The sequence below is a fragment of the Elephantulus edwardii genome, unplaced genomic scaffold, assembly GCF_000299155.1.
Source record: "Elephantulus edwardii isolate Elephantulus edwardi_28Jun2011 unplaced genomic scaffold, EleEdw1.0 scaffold00037, whole genome shotgun sequence".
Classification (NCBI taxonomy): domain Eukaryota; kingdom Metazoa; phylum Chordata; class Mammalia; order Macroscelidea; family Macroscelididae; genus Elephantulus; species Elephantulus edwardii.
The window spans coordinates 8,196,553-8,204,921 of NW_006399787.1; the positions used below are offsets into that span (position 1 = coordinate 8,196,553).

Consider the following 8,369-nt stretch of genomic DNA (forward strand, 5'->3'; position numbering starts at 1 on the left):
ATTATTATTATTATTATTAATTTTACCAATTTAGGGCCCTGCCAAAACTCTGGATGCTCTAGATTTTATGGTGACCTCAGTCCTGCCATAAGCAAAGAAGGAGAGGAAGGAAAGTCTTGGCACCCCCTTCCTGCTTGGTGTGTCTATCCCTTCTCTGGGAGAGAGTAGACTTTTTCTAAGGCAGATAGCACAGCAATTTCGAGTACTTCGTAATGACTTCTTACACTGGTGTTTAATAGAATTCCCTGCAAAAGAAGTTGAGTCCACAGTCATTAAAAGCCTCCCACTGACTTGAATGTAATTGCTGCTAATAGACTAAGAGGCAATTACTATGTAACCTGCCTTTTAGTTTCAAAACAAACAATCACACGTGCTGAGAAGGGAAGAGGATTACAGTTCTGCCCAATTATACTCAAATTTCTGCTCTGTTTGAAAAGATCCAGTAATTCAACAAATCACAGAAAGGTTTAATGGCCGACTGAAAAATGATGTTGAGGTTATGTGGTAGATAGATTAATGGCCTTCCAAAGATGCTTATGACCTAATAGATGGACCCTGCACTTATGTTAGACTACAAGGTAAAGGAGAATGAAGGTTGCTAATCAGATGATCTTATAAATAGATGATTCTGGATTGTCTGTGTGGTCCCAGCCTAACCATTCTTACCCAATCCATCGGATCCATTGGATCCCATCTCATGGAGACAATACAGGATGGGGCATAGCTGTCCCATAGGATTCCCAAGGCTGAAATCTTTACAGAAGCAAACTGCCACATAGTTCTCACATCGACTGGCATGTGGGCTTGAACTGTCAGCCTTTTGGGTGGCGGTTGAGTGCCTTAACCCCTGTGACATCAGAGATGCTTTAATCCAATCACAGGGATCCTTAAATGCAGAAGAAGGAATGAAGAAGACGTCTCAGTGATGTAATATGACTATCTTAGCTGACTATCTTAGTTATCTCAAAGACTCACACGGCCAGGCCAGCCCGAGTTCTCTTGCTTAAGACATCACCACACCTTTGTCGGTTGGCTGAACCCTCTTGATAACACGTCCAAAGTATGTGAGATGAGGACTCACCATTTTTGCCTCCAAAGGAACTTTCTGACTGCACTTCATCCACACACGTTAGTTCTTCACTAAGGACACACATACCCACAAACACAAAACATACAGACACATGCATACATTTAAAAGACATATTTACATACATGTTTGTACGTATCGACATATTCTAGTTTTCTTCTCATGAGCACACACACGCCAACTTTTCTTTCTTATGACGTTGTTGTCGTTAGGTGCCATCCAGTCAACTACAACTATTTGACCAACAGATCTGAACCTTATCCTTTCCTGTGCCATCCTCACCATCTCTGAGATACATAAGCCCGTCCTTAGTCACTGTGCCAATCCATTTTGTTAAGGGTCTTCCTCTCTTACGTCCACCCACCACCATTCCCAGAATGATGTCTTTTTTCCCAAGGACAGGCCCCTCCTGGAAATAAGCCCAAAGTATATGAAACAAAATTCCACCATCTTTGCCTCTAAGGAGCATCCCAGTAGCCCTTCCTCCAAGACAGACTTGTTTGTTCTTTTGGCAGTCCACAAGACACTGAGCTGCTTCTCCAGTTAAAAATAACACTGTGGAGCCTTCTGGATCTTTTCAGCCCAGTCTCTCACTTGGGTTCTTGTCAATTTACTAAGTACTCAGCCAGTCTTGGTCTTGCTTTTTTCTTTTTTCTGTCTCTCGGTCTCTTTCTCTGTCTTTAGCTCCCTGTCTCTCTCTGTCTGTGTGAGTATATCTCCTAGTCTTTCTCTATAGCTGGGTCCCAGCCTCTCATGCAGATGCCTGGGCCATAGGGATGAAGTCGAGTTTTTGTTTTGAGGGATGCTGTTACCCACCTCCCTCAGAAAACAGCAAATAAAGGCCTCATTATGGACACAGATGGTCAGAACCAAAGGACCTGTGGGACTCCCTTGGGTCACAGAACCCCTGCTTTACTGGGGAGTTCCTGGCATTGGAAACTAAGCCTTGAAAGTTTCCCAGAGTTCTTTGTCTTTTGAACTTCCCTGTCCTTGCTCCTGCTCTGAAGAGCCAGTGGGAACTTTCTGCTTGAAGGCTTGAATAGCACCTGTGGTTTGGAGTCACCTTGTGTCTCCGGGGGGGCCTGTAGCTTGGAGTCGGCAAATCTACACGATGCCCCTGTGCCATCTCTAATAGAGCCCGGCCTTCACACTCGGATGAATTTCAGGAATACTGGCGGAATAAATGAGTGAATGAGAGCAGAAAAGGGAGGGAGGGAGGAAGAGATTCAGAGAAATTTCTTTCTCATAGCCTCCTTCTGTGTCTTTGGCAGTAAAGGGGTGAGATTCATTTGCTCCATTTTATTAAGCACTATAAACATCCACTAGGAAGAAGGATTAGCCATCCACTTGCGAAATATAACAGGCCTTCAATAACCCTATGTGCAATAGAGCACACATGGAGTAGAACAACACATGTGGCAACTGAGGCTAAGCCCTCAAATTTGGAGATGGAGTGATACAGTAACTGGGGCAATGGGGATAGGTGTGTCAGAGTCAGTGAGATTGGCTCAGGACAGGGTAATCCCAGTGGAAACAACCCAGCTGCCCATTAGCAAAATTTTCATTCCATACAAAGGAATATTATTCAACTATGAAGAATAATTACACATCCTATAATTTGGAAGCAGGAGTGGCACCCAATTCCTAAACAACATGTCTCTGGAAACTCTATGAACTTTGATAAATGGAGATAACTATAGAAAGGTTTCAGGTCTTTTGTTCATAGGGTCACTATGAGTTATGCTCAACTCGACAGCAATCAACAACAACAAAAATGTGGATGAACATAAAAAGCATTACATTAAGTGAAAGAAGCCAGATATTAAAGACCTTGCAGTGTATGGCTGCATTATGTGAAATATCCAGAACAGGGTTAAGGTAACTCTTGATCCATTGTTGCTTTTGTTGTGTACTGTCAAGTCAGACCAATACGTAGCTGATCCTCCAGCTGGTTTTCATAGGCAATTAATTGCATGGGAGATTACCCATCATTCTCCCATTAATAAGCGGCTGGTGGATTTGAACTATGTGCCTTTAGGATTGTAGCACAGTTTCTTGTGACTAGGCAACCAGCACTACCTTCTAACACATTAGGCCACAGAAAGAGAGTGGGAAGGGGAAGGGGAAGGGGAAAGGGAAGCGGAAGCGGAAGGGGAAGGGAAGGAGAGAGAGCACAAAATAGAAGGAGAGAGCAAAAGGAGATAGGAGGGGGAGAAAGACACGAAAAAGAGAATGAGAGAAGAGTTCTTTGAGAAGCAGGGCACATAACCAAGGCTGCTTGCTTTAATGTTGCCTCACAGTCTCGCTGAGGATCAGAAAGTGGAAGAATGAAGTTTAGCAAGTGCTCAGCCCCAATCCCATATATTATTACAAAATAATGCTTCTGTTACTGTGAAAGAATCCATCTTTCTTTTTTTTTCCCCCCACAATTCCAGAGTCTATTTGCCCAGTAAAATGAAGGGATCACAACCATTTTTTATGACATCCAGAAGATATGGAGGATTACTTTGACAGACCTAAAGCCAAAGGACTCTCAGGTGAACTTCGGAGCCATTTGGGGAAGGCTTGGAGTTCTTGATCCCTCAGAAACTCTAATTTCAATTTTTTCTGAGACTCCTTCTCCAGAACCTTTCAGCTGCTGGCTACAATCTGAAGACTTTGGTTACATCAGCAGGCAAATCTCAAAAATATCCCGGCTCAAATTTGTGATAAAGGAAGACAGACAGTACCCAGCCCAAATCTCCAAGGCCACATGGTCAAATCTCTTTGATGAACATCTGTATGACAGATGACCAGTCAGCGCCACCTCCGGTCTGGACTTCTGCTGCGTCTTCGCCCACCTCTCCTCCTGCTCTTGGGAGGTCCACGAACAAAACACCAGTCAACACTGATGGGCTGTCCCATCAAATCCTGGCCATTGAGTCCCTCCATGGCAGCCTGGGCCTCCTTGTATGTTTCATACTCAACCAGAGCATATCCCTTCAGGTATCCTGTACACCTGTCCAGGTTGAAGTGGATATTTTTTATTTCTCCATATTCTGCAAATTTGTTGTGGATGTCTTCTTAGTGGCTTCCTCATGAACTCCAGTGACAGACAAAATCCAGCCTTCAACAGAGCGCTGTGGTCCGGGTTCATCTCCATCCTGCTCCACACTGTCGAAATCCTCACGAGTTCGCACCCGGGTCCCTTCGTCAAAGCCAAAGCCGCGACCTTTCAGTTTCTTTGCTTTTTCCTTCAGTTTATGTATGCTCTCATCGCCATCCTCATCCATGGCGAAATCCTCGCCTTCCGCCTCATGAAGATGCAGTACGTCCGCCATCCTGCCTTCCTTCTTGAAAGAATTCATTTCTGGTCACCCATCCTGCCTTGCTTCGCTTTGCACACACACTAGTCATTTCTTAAGCTGCTGCATTTCAAGGTCAGTTTTCCTCACCTTCTTCCTCTTTTGCTGTTGTTTGGTGCTTCCTGCAAGCTCCCCCTCATAATGACCCTAACAGCCCTGCCAGGACCAGGGACCCCCTGCAGCATATATCACAGAGTCAGGTTACCCAATAAACAAGGCAAGTTGATATGTGTTCATTTACTAATCTGTAGTGAACAGGTTGTTTTGTTTTGTTTTGTTTTGTTTTGTTTTGTTTTGTTTTGTTTTTAGCATATCAAACATTCCGCTTCTTAAGAGGGCTGGCAGCTGTCTCTCTCAAAGCATCAAAGCCTCTTTTCAAATTTATGTCGTCTTCTCATTCACAGGGATGGAGGACAGGACACAGGAAGCCAGGTAAGTAAACACCACCGGCTTCCTGATCTTTATTTGCTCATCAGTTTCACATAGAATATGGTGAGACACATGTGAAAATTGTGGCCTGTGGCTTAGGAAGCACAAGGAAGCCTGTGCTTACCCGGCTTCCCGGGAAATCCACCCTTGCACACCACACACGGTTAACTTTACCCGGAGGCGGTGGGGACCCCTGCCCCGGGTGCGCGCGTGGCCACTCAGGTGTGGCCCAGAGCATAGCGAGCGAATCCAGTGATATTTCACACAAATGAGAAATGTTATTCTGCAGATTAAAGCCTCGCCAAGCCCGGTTTTGTCTTTATTTATGCCTTTCCATTTCCCTCCGCGCTGACACGGGTGGCCCACGCCGGGGAGCACTGAAGGACGTAATTGGCGTGGTGAAGGATTGTCGAGCAGCCCGGACGCTCCCGCGCAGGGCCACCCCCCTCCGCTCCCCCATCTGTCACCATCTAATGTGACAAAGTTTTTATCGGGCATTGAGGCACAGGAGATTAAAAGTAAATACTGCAATCAGGAGGCAGCTGGGGAGAAAATGCAACGCATTTCACAGTAAGCTGCACAGCTCATCAGGGTAGCCTTGTGGCTGGGGAGGGAGGAGGCGAGTGCCGGCCCTGGGGTGGCGGGCCCCGCCAGGCGCAGACTGAAGCAGCTGTGCGCTCAGCTGGCTACGTCGCAGGAAATGTTGCTGTGGTTAGAGTCTGGCCCATGGCGACCCCATGTGTACAGGGTGGCTCTGTTTCAGAACCTTCGAGGTTGTGCCCTGGAAGCAGACCTTCAGTCCCACCTTTCCAGGGACCTGTGGGTGAGCCCACTCTACTAGCTGTTTGATCAACTATCTTCTCACCTCAGTGTTTGTAACAGCAAAAACAAACATAGACTTGTCACCCTCACTGATCTAATTCATAGCAACGTTTCAGGACAGAGTGGAGAAACAATATAGGGTTTCTGGGAAGCTAAAAAAGTTGGAGGGTCAGCAAAAGAGAGGAAGACCCTGGACAAAAAGGAAGACCGCGGTCGAGAAGGAGTGACACAGTGGTTTGAGCCTGTCAGAGGCTTGAGGATGGAACAGGGTGAGGTGGGGTTCAGATCTGTTGTTCATAGTTAGGGCCAGTCATGGTCTGCTCTTTGGCGCCCAACAACAACGACATAGGGTTTCCAAAGCTAAAGTGTTTACATAAGCAGACTGCCACATCATTCTCCCTCAGAGTGGCTAGCTGATGGTGTAGGCAGTAGTACAGCCTTTAACCACTACATCACCACAGGAAGAAACAAAACAACAAAAACACAAATTCCCTGCCATCGACTTCATTTACACTCACAAAGAGCCTATTGTTGTTTTTAGGTGCTTGATAATGGTGACCACATTTTTGCACACAAGCAAACAGAAGCAGCAATCATCGTTATTAATGTTGATTTTGACTCACAGGGATCCCATTTGCCAGAGCAGGACTGGATTCCATCGTGTTCTCAGTGGCTATCATCTCAGGAAAGTGGATCACCAGGCCTTTCTTTGTGGAGTCACTGGGTGGACTTGAACCCTCTTTTTGTTGGTGTTGCCGTTACTAGGTGCTGTGGAGTCAACTTTGAATCATCATGACCCTATGAGCCACATGTTGAAATATTGTCCTATCCTATGTCATTCTCACGATCTCTGCATTGCACAAGTCATTGTTGCAGCCACTCTGCCAGTATGTCCTGCTGGGGGCCTTTCTCCTTTCTCCCATCATCTGACACCTTTACTTTTCCCAGAATGTTGTCTTTCTCCAAGGACTGGCCCCTTCTGACAACATGCCCAAAGTGTATGAGACAAAGTTTCACCATCCTTGCCTCTAAAGAGCACCTTGGCTGTATTTCCTCCAAGACAAATGTGTTTGTTCAGATGTGCCTATTCCAGGCTATTGTTTTCTCAATTACTTGTTATGCTTCAGAAAGTTGGAAAATAGCTAAGGATGACAGAAGAAGAATAGATGCCTTCAATTTGTGGTGCTGGAGAAGAGTCTTGAACATACCATGGACTGCCAAGAAAACAAATACATCTGTCTTGGAGAGGATTAAACTAAGAAGCTCCGCCTCACTTACTTTGGGCACTTGACCAGGAGAGATTGGTTCTTGGAGAAGGACATCATGCTTGGGAGGGTGGACGGACAGCACAGGAGAGGGGAACCCCAGATGAGATGGGTTCATACAGTAACTGCGGTGATGGGGGTTCATGTGTCAGAATTAGCGACACTGGCTCAGGACAGAGAAGGGTCCAGACTGCTGTACATAGGGTCGATATGCATCACAGGTGACTCAACCAATAACATTCTAGGACAGGTCTGAAAGCAGGAGTGGCATCCACTTCCTAAACAACTTGCCTCCGGAAACTCTATTCACTTTGATGATTGTCGATGGAGATAGAGGGGCTTCAGGTCTTTTGTTCATAGAGTCACTATGAGTCATGCTCGACTTGAAGGCAATCAGCAACAACAAAACTGCCTCATAAGGGTTTCCAAGGCTGTACGTTTTCCCAGAAACAATTTGTTATATCTTTTGTCCATGGAAGAACTAATGGTCTTTCAGTTAGTGTCTTGATCCTTTAACCACCACACAACTCATTCTCATTGCCAGGAAGTCATTCTAACTCACAGTTGATTCTTCAGTGAATTTTTAGAGGCTGTGACTAAGGATGACAGAAGAAGAATGGATGCCTTTGAGTTGTGGTGCTGGAGAAGAGTCTTGAACATACCACAGACTTCCAAGAAAACAAATAGGTCTGTCTTACAAGGGTGAAACCAAGTTTCTTCTTGCAGGCTAGGATTTTGAAGCTCCATCTCACAGATTTTGGGCATGTGTCCAGGAGAGACTGGTCCTTGGAGAAGGACACCATGTTCAGAAGGGTGGAGGGACAGCGCAGGAGAAGAAGACCCTGGATGAGACAGATGATTACAGTGACTGAGGCAATGGGGATTGGTGTGTTGGAATTAGTGAGACTGGCTTAGGCAGGGCAGGGTTGTACATAGAGTCCTTATGGGTCACAGGTGAATCAATGGCACATAACAACAATAACAACAACAAATCACAAGGGAGGAAATTGCCCTTCTTTCTCCCTGCGAGTCACTGGTGGATTTGAACCACCAGAGTTAGGAGTGCAGCTAGCAATGGACTGTGCCACCAGAGCTCCCTAGAACTATGTAACCAAAGCTCCTTAATAATGAAATGGTAGCAACCACCATGTACCAAGTGTCTACTGTGTGCCAACTGGGTTTTGCATATTTCCTGCTTTACTCTTCACAGTGATGATGTAAAATATAAAAGACTAAGAACCTGAGGGCCAGAAGGGTTAAGAATAAGGCCCTCTATTTGCAACTTTTTGAGAAAGCGCCATACCGCTTTCCACAGGGGTTGCACTATTTTACACTCCCACCAACAGTGAATAAGGGTTCCAGTTTCTCCACAACCTCTTCAGCATTTGTTGCTTGCTGTTCTGTTAAATTTTGCTATTTTGA

The 8,369-nt window shown here is 45.6% G+C and overlaps 1 pseudogene; it reads right to left on the reverse strand.

The window, feature by feature from the left end:
• Window positions 1-3,749: 3,749 nt before the first annotated feature.
• On the reverse strand, window positions 3,750-4,407 carry LOC102866562 (annotated as a pseudogene).
• Window positions 4,408-8,369: the final 3,962 nt, after the last annotated feature.